Source organism: Patagioenas fasciata, chromosome 1 (assembly GCF_037038585.1).
Source record: "Patagioenas fasciata isolate bPatFas1 chromosome 1, bPatFas1.hap1, whole genome shotgun sequence".
NCBI classification, from domain to species: Eukaryota; Metazoa; Chordata; class Aves; order Columbiformes; family Columbidae; genus Patagioenas; species Patagioenas fasciata.
Genome location: NC_092520.1, coordinates 99,949,665 through 99,963,103, shown reverse-complemented (window position 1 = coordinate 99,963,103; position 13,439 = coordinate 99,949,665). Strand labels below are relative to the sequence as shown.

At 58.2% G+C, this 13,439-nt stretch overlaps 1 protein-coding gene across 6 annotated transcripts in view; it reads right to left on the bottom strand.

Annotated features, from left to right (window-relative positions):
• The window catches only part of BCOR (BCL6 corepressor), an 82,169-nt gene that overhangs the window by 47,306 nt on the left and 21,424 nt on the right, over positions 1–13,439 (bottom strand). For 4 of the 6 annotated variants that reach the window (XM_065860053.2, XM_065860098.2, XM_065860104.2 and 1 more), the window contains exon 1: positions 10,781–11,326. The exons of 1 other annotated variant lie outside the window; for it this stretch is intronic. The gene's annotated coding sequence lies outside the window, so the exon portion shown is untranslated. One more of the 6 variants, XM_065860069.2, reaches the window with a different exon arrangement.

Genomic DNA, 13,439 nt, shown 5'->3' with positions numbered 1-13,439 from the left:
GGCAGCAGCATAATCCTGAAAATTTTACTCCGTGACTTTAAAAGATTGGGAAGGAGGCAGAGATTGCCAGTGTTTTGGCTATGCAGGCTTGTTTATCTTTCTGCCTTTGCTCCACGGTGAAACTAGTTTCACAAGCAGTATTCTTGCAGAAAAATTGTACATGTCATATAAAACAGCGTTTTATAGGAACTGATGCTAAAATTGTTGAATACTGGCGCACTTTCGCCACTAATAGCAGAGCGTAATCCATAAAGGACCAAGGGGACAGTCAAGGCCGAAAGAGAAAGAAAAGAATAATAGATTGACTGGAGAGAAATACATAAAGGCAACCCATCAAGCAAAATTGCAAAAAGGGAGGATAAGGGAGAAAATAAGCATCTCCCCCTTCTACCTGCCTTCCACCACAGAGCCACCTTATCAAAGAGACAATAGTACGTGGAGGTCACTTGCTATAAAAAACATAGCGATTCTCGTAGGTAGCAAAACTATGTCAGGTACAAATATAGGCCGGAACCCAGTTCTCCAAGTTCCCTCGACTTTCCAGAGGCTCTTCTGAAAGGGATGGGAGATCACTTTGGGTACCGCAGCAAACGTCAAGAACAGGCAGCATTTTATATCCCACACTCAAAACGCAAACCAAGGGGTTTTGATGCAGAGGCTTTGATGAGAAATAGCCACTTGGGCTATTTACACGGGAGGAGTTTTTCAGTGAGGACCTGTTTCAGGGGTGCCTGTACATCCAGTTTACCAGGGGCTGCACACTGCCATCTCAAGAGACAACAACTCTTCCACCACCACCACGTGCTTGGGAAGCAAAACCCGCACAGCCAGCCACCGTGCCGTGCCCTACCCGAGGCCAGAACCGGCTCAGAGCAGGGCTGCCCTCACCTCCCGAGGGGCTGTCGGGACGCCTTGCCCGCCGCTCCTGCAAAGTCACCTGGGGCCGGCGCTAATCTGCCGCCGTGAGGGATTTCCCAGTGCTGAAGCCGGCCGGGGTCGGGCGCGGAGCCGACCGCTTCTCCCGCAGCCTCCCTGCGCTTATAAATCAAACGGAGGAGGAGAGAAACGGGGGGGGGGTGGTTTCTGCCCGCCTAGCCGCGTTTGCTCATGCGACGCCGCCACGGCAGGGGAGCAAGGCTCGCCGCCCTGCCGCCGCCCGGAATGCCCGCCGGGCCCCGGAGCGCCGTGCCGGGCCCCGCAGCGGCGGGCGGTGCCTCCGGGAGCGGCGGGGCGGCCCCTGGGCTGCTCCGGCCGCAGCGAGAGCTTTTGTGTGCGAGTGCCGGCGAGGCGCGGACTCTTCGCGCTTCAACAGCTGTCACATTATTTGCACTGGCTGTAAACAGCCTTCGCCTTCCCCCCCCCTCGCCACAGAGTTAAATCCAGACTAACAATCCCCAGTTCGAGATCAAACCAACAACAGCAGCATTGTGTCTTGCCTTCATTGCTTTACCATCAACTACTGCAGCTGGTTTACTCGAAACAAGGAACACCCTCTACCCGCCTCCCCCGCCCCGGGGCCAGAAACGTGCTTGTTCCCGGCGGTTGGTCAGGCGGTGCCTCGCTGCTCCGGGGGAATTCTGCCGGCCGGGGGATGGGTTGCTCCGCTAACCCGATGCCAGCGGGGTCCCAAGCCTTGAGGGGCTCTCCCCCCCAGGCGGAGAGGGGTTTGCAGCCCGCACTCCCGCCCGACGAAATCCCTTATCCGAAGCTGAGCTCCGCTCTCGGTTTGGCTTTTGGGAAGGGCGAGGGGGAACCCCACAGTAGCGGGGAAAGCCGCGCCTGCAACTGCGCAGCGCCCCACGACACACGACGAGCTCGCCCCCGCGGCGCGTCCCCGGGAAGGCCGGGCTCCCCACCCCCGCCTCCCCTGCCCTTCTGCCTCGCACCGGGCCGGCGGCAGCAGCGCCCGACCTGTTACCGCAGCAAACCTCCCGCCGGGGGGCCCCTCCGCCGCGGATGGCCGCCCCCGCCGGCCTTGCCCCGGGCGATGACCCCGCCGCTCGCAGCCCGCGGCAGCCCCGGCCTCGCTGCGCAGCCGGCCGGCAGAGACGCATTTCCACTTTCAGCCTTTTTCCTCGTACGGAAGGAAAAAAAAAAAGAAAAGAAGAACCTCAATAACCTAAAACACGAGCCCAACTTTGCTTGCGATACAACCACCTGGCAACAAAGGAGTGTGCTGCGCACTCTCAGCGGGCCTTTTGTTGGGCACAGCTGGAATTTGAGTGTAAATCCCCTGTACCTCCTTCCCCGCCCTTAGTCATTCTTCTATCAGCATCGAAGTTATAGGAGAGGTGAAATATACTGAACAGAAGCGAGGGAAAAATAAATCAACTCGAGGAAAGCTTTCCTTGCTCAGTTTGACTCCCAGCACTACCCAAGTTGTGCATCTCTAAGGGAAAACCACGACACAGCAACTTTCCGAAATTTGTGTACCACACGAACTCTTGAAGAGGACACAGGAGCTGGAAGCGCACTTTCTAGGTGCTTGTATGCGGTTTGGGAGCCGGCACTAGTAACGGAAAATAGCTCATTTTATTGGGAGGACACCTCCGTCTTGGCCTGACTCCTGCCAAAGGGCAGTGCTCCACAGGCAGGTAAGGTGCTTCACACCAATGTGATACCTTCCAATCGACTTCCGAATCGGATTCACCAACAAATTATGCCAGTACGTACTCACAGGTCAGGATCATCGACTGCTCATTGCCTATACATAGCTAGAAATCTGCTGGCCTGGTAAAAACCACTGCTAACAAAACAATGTCAGCAAAGGCTGCAACACTCTTGTGAGAGACTGGCGATTCGTGCCTACTGAGGCTCTTTCAGCACAAAGGCTTTTAGAGGAAGAAGAGAGAGAAGGGGGAAAAAAAGGAGGGAGGGCTCTCGTGTTTCAGGGCTGCTGTCCCTTGGGAACCAAGAACCAAGTGTAGCTTCAATCAAATGCTGACTTCTCCTCCGGGAGCTCAGTAGGAAACCTGATCTCACTAGCTCATGCCTGCCTCCGTGCATATAGGCTGGGTTTTCTTTCATACCAGCAATTTGTATAAAGAGGAGAGCCAATACAGTTTATTGCAAACGAGATCTCACAGTAACGGATCTAGAGAGATATTTCTGTAGCTAAAATAAGACAACCTTCAGCCGCCTGCTCAGGGCAGGCCGCACTGCAGCCGCCCCCGGCTCCACACGCACGGCTCTGCCGTGGGCGCCCCTGGCGCAGCACAGCACGGCACCACCTCCCACGCATCTCCCTGAGCCCTGCATCCTCCCCAGCTGGCAGCAGCCGCCTTGGGTTGGGTTTTTGTGCAATGCCAGGTTACACTTCCATTGAAACATTTACCCTGGGAGATCACTTCCTGCTTGCAAGTATTGTTCCAGCTTCTCCTGCTGCTCCGCAACTTTAGCCAGAGCGATTTCCTTGCCCACCGCTGTGTGGAGACCCCGGGAAGCATCCACCCCTGCCTGATGGCCCTGGTCTGCCCTGGCACTGCAAAGCATGGCACAGCACGGGAGGTCTGCCGGGTTAAGGCAGGCAAGTCCTCCAGGAGCAGCTCAGCATAACTTTGCACTGGGCTGCTTAATTCTGCACGGGGCTTTGCTAATCTGCTTTGTGCTTGACTACTGAAACGGGAGAAAAGGAAAACACCGCACAGAGAGCAATACCAGGCCAGAGCAAGGTGAGCCAGGGAGGACCGCATCCTGTGGGAAGGGCTTCCCTCAACGCCCAGCTCAGCCTCCTCCTGCTGTGGGCAAGTCAGAGAGGCTTAGAGCACAACCCAGCACACTGGGGCGTGGGAGCAAAGGGGATTGCCTGGGGATCAGGGATCCCTGTAGGATCTCTCCATAGCCAGGAGCTTTCACATGGAGAAAGTCTGGCTCAGGGAAGGAATTTACACTTGGAAAGTAGAGGAGCTCTGCCTATCCCTCCTCGTGCTATTAGCAAGTTCTCTGTGAATTTCCAGGAGAGCTGAGAATACACCCCTCCAGCTTTTCATTTCACTTGTCTCTCCCTACCTGCCACCACGAGCAAATGCCATACTAAAGCTGTGGCTAAATGAGCCCACAATGCTCTCCCACCCCCTCCAGGAGACCCCTGGCTGCAATGCTGCCCCGCTCCTGCAGAGCAGCGGGGAAACATAGCAGCAGGTGAGGGACGGGCAGCCTCATGGCACCCAGTCCACGCAAGCACAAGGACAGCCACCAGGCTGCCCCAGGCACAGGGTCTGCTGCCCGTGCAAGTACAGGCGTACTTCTCTCTGCTATCAACTGTGCCAGGCACCAGCTACTCCGATACTCCTGTGGAGGAGATCTGACTGTTGTAACTGAGTATGCAGGCCCAAATGTTTTGTAATATGCAAATACGGAGGCCCCTAGGTGAGGTATGCCTCAGCGTTAAACGAACACCTGGGGAAAGAGCAAGAACTACTCCAACTGAAAATGAAAAACAAAACACGCACTGAGAAATAACAGGCTGGCTGGCAGCACTGGCATACTGCAACCCACCACAGGCTGGTCTGGAGGTGCACAGGGAACGATCCTGCACAGAGCTGCGCCGATGCAGCTCCCGGCCGTGGCAGATTGCTTTGAGAGCAGCAGGAGCAATGGAAAGACGAGCGCATTTGGCTGGGAGCGCTGTCACCCCTCCTGGCCGAGGAGCAGGCGGAGGAAGCACAATGCCAGGCTTTCCCGTGCCGGCTCAGCCGCCGAGCGCAGCCTTGAGCCTCCCCCTTTCCCCAGTGTTCTATTGAACACACTCAGCTCTTTATACAAGCCATTCCCAGTGTGGCTGGTGGATTCTGCGCTTTCCACTTTAATTGTCTTATCCAAATAAAGCTTTGTTTTCCTTAGCACGACAATCCCAACATTCAGGCGGAGATTTTCATTGGACAGAGGAGATATTTTATTCTCTGATTGTTTAGAGAGTCGGGGCTTACACAGAACAGCCCAGGCTTGTGTGCCTCCGCTCACAATAGGGTCTTTGCAGTGCTCGTCTCCGTCATGTAGATTCATTTTCCAAAGTGATCGGGATGAGAATAATTTTTCTCACAACTTCATAGCTTTCCAAGTCTAGCCTAGACTTTAACAAGTCTTTTAGTTTGCACCTAGACAATAAATTTAGTTTAATTTAGCTTCCGGTCTTTAATTTTAGCAGGTCTTCTTTTTGCATGCAAATCAATATGGCAATTACCATCTAAAAGCTCGCCCAGCCCCAGGTCAATGTAAATTGATCATTGTCCGCCTTCTACAAAATAACACCGGGAGTCTGTGGTGCATAATGAGATTATACTGGAAACTGTCTTTCAGATCACAAATTATATTTCATGCTGTCAGGATCTTCTCCAAGCGGACTTCCTTGCATGTCTAATCATACGGCACAGAATCTATTAGTTCACAAGGCAGGTTTGGGGTGAGATGAGCACCTATATGCACAGGGAAGGAGTCTCAAATAATTCAAACGGTTTAGGAAAACAGGCGGGCAAGTACTGAAGCATGCTCTCACTCACTAACTTTCCCAGCAGTGGAAGAGTGGAAAGGGAAAAAAATCTCCACTCAGCCAAGAACTGCTGTCCAGCAAACAAGGAAAAATTAATTCCCTGCTGGAAAGCGGCAGAACTTTCCTAAATCCACATTTGCAATGAGTTCTTGGCTGCCTCCTTTCCGTCTCCACCTTGCCTGCTCAGCTATTTCAAGGCATGCAGGCTGCCCGCTCCGGAGAAACCCCCACGAAAGACATGCTCCCCCGGGAGAGATGCCCCTGCCCGCCACAGTCTCAGGACCTGAGCGGGTCGGGTCGGAAGGAAAGGTCGCTTGGGAGCAGCGACTGCCATAAGTCCCTTCCCAGAAAGGACAGGAGGATTAACGGGAGCTGCTCAGGGCCACGGGAACTCCCCCTGCCTGCAGCCCAGGCCTCCCGCATGCAAACACACGGCCAGAGCTGCCCGCCAGAGTTAAACGGGGTTAGCCTGGCTCTCCCCAGCCAGCCAGCTCGCCTCTGGCGCTCAGGGAACTACAAAACCAAGAAAAAGAGGGGAACAGGCCCGATCTGGCCATCAATTATGTCTAAAGCGACACCAGCCTAAGGAGGAAGTATATAAGCTCGGCTTCATGTTGCTCTTTCTAAGCCCACATTAAAATGCGATCTATTGCGGTGTTTGGGGGAAAGATAGCGTACGGCATATTACCTGTGCAACCCAACTATGCTGCCGAGTCCCAGCAACAGCCCACACCTCTGTCAAGACGCGCAGAAATCCGAGCCCGCTTCTCCTCCATGCCAAGCACCAATTTACTCCAAGCCCTGTTTACTCTCAGGGCAACAGGGCAACGTGGCTGCCAGAGCTACAACCTGAGCCAGGGCAGGCCTTTTGCCTGTCTTTGCAGGGGCCACTCACCGGTCAAAGTTGAGAGACCTTTTAAAGAACAGCCACAGATTGCTAAAACTACTTTGGTATGCACAGCATTCATTATTTTGGGCTGTGGTGCTATGGGTCCATTTTCTCCACAAATGGAGACCCGAAAGCATGTCAACAACTTTGTGTGGTCTCACAGCTGCACAGATCCACAAAGTGTGCTTGCATGGACTGTACAGGAACCCCTGGAGCTCAGTTGCCTTGCCTCTGGCAACCCTGTCAGGTGGACCCTGGCTTCTTCATCAACCTTAAAAAAACCGCAGTTATCATGGGGTGGGGGAACAGGAGGGAAAAGGGACAATAATTTCAAACTGCCTGAGAAGCTGCAGCTCTTGGCACATCCTGGTAAGGACAGATATGATACAGTGCGTGACACGGAGCCTGGATTGTCCACCAGCACAGGAATAAAGCCAAGGCACCAGTATTGTTTCAAGACCCAGTCCATATTTGGGCATTCAGTTCACACATCCTAAGTATTGCTTTAAATATTAGAATAGAGGCATTTGCCAATGTGGTTCATAATGCACTCAAATGAGAGAAGTCATTTCTGTTCTGTCTCAGATTACTAGCTTGGTCTTGCTGGTCTTTTTTTTTTTTGGGGCGGGGGGAAGAGAGGGAAACCCTGCTGAGTCTGTTTGCACTGGTCTCTATTAGATATGCAACAAATCTGCCATTTCCGGCGTTGCTTCTATCTAATTAGAGATGTATTTAGATGTGACGTGTAAATAAGCGCTGAGCTGCCTGCTGCCCTGGCTGCGCGGACTGCTCGGGAGCATTTCCAATAAGGCTGTAGCGCCCGGAACCGGGGCTCAGACAAAGAGGAATGAGAATGGTCTGCGCTGCAGGCGAATCCAACAAAACCAGCTTTTATCTATCGCTCTAAAGCCTTAACTGCTTTTAATCTGTACCGCCCAGGCTTGCACGCCACGATCAGCGCAGCATCTCATCCACCGAGGACATCTCAGTACAAAAGCAAGCACACACGCACGCAGGAGCTGCAAATAACCCCCAGCCCACCCGACCCTTAACGCAGACCCTGCTCTTGCACTCCACGAGGTGTGCGTACCCCCATGGGCTTCCAAACACCCCGAGGCAGGTACGCCCGGCTTCTCCGTGCACAGACACGAGCGGGAGGCTGCGCCACGCTGTGAACACGCACGCAGCCCCGTGGGGCAAAGGGCACCGAGCTGCAGGAGAAGTTGACAGGACCTGAAAGCGGCCGCGGAAACTCGCTCCCCTCGTGGGGTCGGGAACCTCCACCGCGGGGTTTCCACTGCAACCCGCGGGAAGGGGGAAACACGACGAGGCCGGGGGAGCTGGAGAGCCGCTGGGAACCCCCCCCGCTGCCGGGGCTCGGACACCCCTGGGGCCCCACCACCCTCAAGCCCATGGGACTGCGGAGGCTTCCCTGGCACCACGACCGCCCGACCCTGGCTCCAAGCGTTCCTCGGAGTTTCCAGGGAGAGGAAACTCCTGGGAACGAAATAATCTGGCGTTCGCCTCGTGAACTCTTTTCCTGTTGTGGGAAACAGCTTTTATAAAGCCATTAGATGAAGGGGGCAGCGCCGGGGGCCCGAGGTGCGCTGCCCCGTCCTCCCCGCAACCTCAGCTGCTCTCGCACCCTTCCAGGCCGGAGTAGCCAGCCGCGATCCTCTCTTGGTTTTAAGGGTTAACAATCATAGCCACCAAAAAAAAAAAAAAAAATCGCTGTGACCTTTTCGGCTCCGACTCCCCCACTCTCCCTTTCAGGCTCCGGTTCCTGAGCTCGCAGGGAGCCTGAGCGGCTGTCTAGACCGATCTATCACAGACGGACAAACAATACCAGGAGAAGCCCCTGCCCGGTCCCTCAGCCTCCACCACTCACCTTAGAAATGGCGAAGAACAGAAAAGTGACCGTGATACAATCCTCCCCGGTATATTTATAGCCTTCCACACAGCCCACCTTCATGCCTGACAAATGAGATTTTGTCTGCTCTCTCAGCGTACGCTCCAATAAACACATGCACACTTTTTTTGTGTGTGTGTGCCTGTTTGTTTTTGGTAACATTCCGGGCTCGTCCCTCCGGCCTCGGGGTGGGCGAGGGCCCTCCACGCCCATGTGAGGAGGCAGGTTTGATAACCGGGACGGGAGGGGCGAGGGGAGCAAGAGGGACTCGGCCACTAGTCCACAGGCAACCTCCCAACCTGGAAACTTCAATGCCCGTATTCATTATGCCCCTTCGCACCCAGCCCCCCTCACCCGAAGTGCTCCCTGATCCCTGCCCGCCCTCCGGGTTGCGTATTAAAGGGGTATATACGAGGCGAGAAGCCGCAGGTCCAACGCTGCAAAAGGCTGGGGAATAACTAATGAGCTGTGCAGCCCATTGATCCGATGCATACTTCCTAATTAACTCTGAGTCACCTATTTGTGACAGCAATTCAAAGAACTGCACCAGGGATAAACTGCAGCCCCGGCGCGCGAAAGCAACGGAGGGGGTGTGGGAGGCTCCGGGGCGGGGGGGGGGAAGGAGATGGAAAAGGAATTTGTTCCTAATCCTCCTAAAAGCAATTAGAGTGAGCGCTGCGCTGGCTACCTCTCGGGGGGAAAAAAAAAAAAAAAAAAAAAACAACAACAAAACAAAAAACAACACACCCAGCGGCTCCGACAGCAGAACCGAAAGGAAATGAATCGGTGTGTCGCAAGCGCGACAGCTCCGGGCTGTAGACAGATAGGCAAGTACCAGCGTCTCAGGGACGAAATTAGGTGAGAGCGGCGGCCGGAGGAAGCGGTACGCCGGGCTCGGCGGGCACAAAGCTGCGGGAAAAGCGCGGGCGGGGAGGGCGCAGCTCAGGCGGCGGCGAACCAGGCGCGGCGGAACCAGCGGGGGTGCGGACGCTGCCCCGGGGGGCGAGACCCCGCACCGCCCGCCCGCTCTCGCCCCCAGCTTTGTTCCTAAGCGGCCCTGGAGGGGCACGGCTCTCCCCGGCCGCCCCCTGCGGTAGAGCCACGGGGAGGGGACGGGGGGAAAAGAAAAAAAAAAAGTTAATAGAAACCTTTGGAAAATCCGGGCTTTGCTACGGGGTTACGTGGTGCGGGCTGGGCTCATACAGCACCCGTCTCCCCCCGCCTTTTAATACAAACACGAATACAAAAGCTGCAGGCCCCAAAGAGCAGATGAAAGCAATGAACGGAGTTTCTGGAAAAGATTCATTAGTGGGAATTAATGCTTCGAGGAGCTCCGAGGCGATACCATTAAAGCCAGTCATCACACTTTGTCAGTTCTACACCGCTCACTACCGCCAGGGCTGGTTTTCTGTGGGTTTTTTTTTTTTTTTTTGGTCGAGGGGAGGGGGGCCGTGCTCTTCGCCTCCCCCTCCGCAATCATCAAACCCGGGATCCGACAGACATCGCGTAAACGAGAGGAAAAAAAAAAAAAAGACCAAAAAACACCACACACACACATCGAGAAAGAAAGAGGAACGCGAACGCTCCGCAGCCCTCGCCCCCGGACTCGCTCCACGAACATCAAATGCATGCCTCATATGCTGCGCAGAGCCGCCCCACTTGGCCCCGGCTTCACAAAGCAGCCTCCGCTGCCTCCCTGCCTGGCCGTTCCCCTCCGGCCGGCCCTTTGATGGCAAGCCCCGAGCCTCCCTCCGGCTCGCTCTCCAACTCCAAACTACATTTTAGGGCTGACTAAACTTCCGTGTCGCGCCGGACCTCACGCCAGCACAGCTCCGCGCACGGGAAAACCCCGGACCGCCCTGCCCCACGTGCGCGGCGGCGCCCGCCCAGCCGGGGCGGAGGGAAGCGGGGGGGAGCGGAGCCCCGGGTTCTCCCGGCGAGGGAAAGGCAGCCCGCTGCGGGCTCCCCCCGCCACCCACCTGCCCGCCGTCCCCTCCTCTCGGCGGGGAGCGCGGAGCACAACCCACCCGCGGCGGCAGCCGTCCTCGCTCCGCAGGTCGGCAGCGCCGCTCCTCGCTCGCCCCGTCCCGCGGAAGCCCCGCACCGCCGCTGCCCCGGCGCTTTCCCGATCGCAATATGCGAGACGACGGGAACACCATCACTACTCCTCACAGGCGCACTGGAGCCAACAGCACGACCGGCAGCTTTCCCCGCCCGCCTCCACTGCCCCAAACAAGCATCTTTACAAGCAACTGCCTCCAAACTTCCCCTCTACCACCGCAGCCCAGGAGGCGCACAGGGAGACCTCTCTCCCCCGCCGCCTGCCCGCCACCCCTGCTTGAGTCCCGATGCCCCGTGCCGTAACTTTCGGCGACGGCGCCGCCACGCCGCCGTTCCAGCGGCGGGGCGAGTGGAGCCCCGCGGCCACCCCGTCACCATGGGACCTGGCGGCGGCGCTTCCGCACGGGAGCTGTTCGCGGAGCGGAGCACTGACCTTCCCGCCGCGCCGCGGGTCCCCACACTGTCGCCGCGCCCTGGTGCTCTCACGGGAAGGGCAGCCCCGTCGGGGATGGGGGGGTGAGAAAAGTTTCCCGATCCCGCTCCCTCTTTCCGTAGGTGCGTGTGCCGCGTCTTGCCCCGACGCGGAATGGTGCGAGAAGGCAGGGAGCTGCAGGGCGCGGGGAGAAGGAGCGCGGCCGCCGCCTGCGCCGACGGGGCAGGTGCCCGCGGGAAGGGCTTTGCTTCTCGGCTCGTCTGGGCTCAGCGGCGGGAGCGAGAGCGGCAGCCCGCGATGCTCATTCCGGCTGCCGGCTCTGGTTTGGCAGCGCCATGTTGCTGGCTTGCTCCGGGCGAAGTTCCTGCGCTGGCGAGCGCGGCGTTCCCCACATCTCGCCCGCGCCGCCGTCTCCCGTGCCCTGGCCGCCGCGGCTTTGTGTGTGTGTGGCTGGGGATTTAATTCTCCTCCTCCTCTTCTCCTCCTCTCTCTCTCTTTTTCTTCCTCTTCTCCTCCCCCCCCCCTCTCCTCTTTAGTCCGCCGGGAAAGCCGCTCTTCCTCACCTTGCCGCTGGGAGACCGGGCTCCGTCTGCTGCACGCTGCGCTCCCTTCGCATCCCCCCTCCCTCTCTCCCTCCTCCTCCTCCTCCTCCAGCCACCGCCTCCCCTCCCTTCCCCTCCCCCCGGGCAAGCGCTGCACCGAGGGAGCCGCCGTCAGCAGCGGCGGCGGCGGCAGCAGCAGCGTCGCCACCGCTTTTTCCCTGTGCAAGTTTCCCCCTTCCCTGGCTGCGTTTCCCTACCCAGGCTGGGCTCACCCGAGCGCTCGCCCGCTGCCCCCCCCTTGCCCTGACTAATTGATTTACCCACCCCTGCCGCACCGCCGGCCCCTCGCCTCGCCCGCTCCCCGCAGCTGGCACAGGTCGCTGCCAAGCTGCGGCGCCCCGAGGGGGACTCAACGCTCCCTGGCCGACAAGGAGAGGAAAGCCGCCCCCGCCCCGCCGATACTCCCCTCGCGCGCTACCCAGAAGGCCAGTGGAGAACCGCAATTACCATAAAGCTCCGCTCACTCCGCTCCGCCAAGCTGTCAAAACCCCGGCGGCAGCGGCGGCGGCGCTGCCAGACATCGCTGAGAGGCTCCGCGGCAGGTCGCGCCGCGCTGCCGCCCCCCGCTATCCCCTGGCCCCTCCGCTGGAGGCCCCCGGTCCTCCCACCTCAGTTCCCCTAGTGCGCCCCGCCGCACCGCGGCGCCCGGAATCCCCCTTCGGCGGTGCTGCCCGCGCCCCCCAGCCAGACCCGCCGGTTCCGGGTTTCCCCCGTAGCGCAAGGGCATCCCCACCGCCCCAGGACCCGCCGGCGGCTGGCAGCCGTCCTAACCCCCACACAGGTCACAGCGCGCACGGACCCTATCGCTCGCAGCCTCCCACCCGTGGAGGGGTCCCCCCCGGGACCGGGGCCCTTCTCTGATCCCACCCGCCGCCCCCAACTTCGTGGGGTCCGCGGAACGGACGCGCTGATTTGTGCCTTCCCCGCGGTTCCCTTCTCCAAGCTGTGAATCGGGATGGAAAAAAAGCCACTCGTTTGTCAACGTCTGCATTGCGCGGGGAGGGGGGGGGGGGGGTTGCTTATTAGAGCGCGTTTTCGCCTGAGCCGGCTTTGGCAGCCCTTTACGTGTTTTTTTACCGCGTGTGAGCGGTGTGGCAATCCGGGGTGGGGTGGCGACTGAAGTGCCGTTTCCCTCGCTGGCATTTCTACGACTGCCTTAAAATTTCTGCCCGGATTGAGGAGCCCTTTAATCTCCGGGTTGGTAGTTATCGGCTGCATCTATTTACTTTGGCAAGGCAACTTTTGGCTCGGCGAGCTCGACTCGTAAATTTCACGTTCACAACGCCCAGCCCCGCCGATACTCTTTGGTTTGCTCCCGTGGAGCCCGTGGTGTGGAGGATGCCGGGGCGGCCCCATCGCGGGCCCGGCGGGCCCGCAGACCCATTGCTCCCCCGCACCACCGGGCGCCTTCCCGGGGAAGCGGGAGTTTTGCCACCTCAGCGCCGCCGGCGCCGCATCGAGCCCTTCTCGCCGCCGCTCGGTGTGGGAGCGACCGCCAGCCAAACGCCAGGCGATTAATGCGGACAGTTCCTCCCTCGGGGGATTTTTAATCGCCACGTCCAAGACGCTGCACGAAAAGGCAGCGGAGACGGGGGCTTTCCTCGCCGAGAGCGCACAAGCAGGGCGATGAGCATTGAGCGCCAGAACAGGACGGCCGGGGGTGCCTGCCTGCTCTCCGCCGTTGGTGCTTATCTCCGAAGATGGGAAAGCAGGAGTTCCCGAAAGTCGTCTCTGCCAAAGCGCCCCTTCCCAACAAAAAAACGCCCATAAATTTTTAATCGAGAATCTAAGCCACGTCTTGAAAAAACGCGGGGATTGCCAGCTGCTCGGGAAGGAGGACACGGCGTACACACATACACACGCAGCCGGGTCACGGCCAGCGGGTTGGTATTTCATGAAAGTGCCATCACGGGCTTTGGGTGTTCGCTATGTCGCTCTTCAAAAACTCGCCCGTCTCAAAGCAGAAGTGAAATATCCATCGTCTGAAAACCGAAACTCCAGCTCGGCTTCCTCGCAGGGGAGCCCGGGGAGCCACGGAGCACGGCGGCCGGACTGCG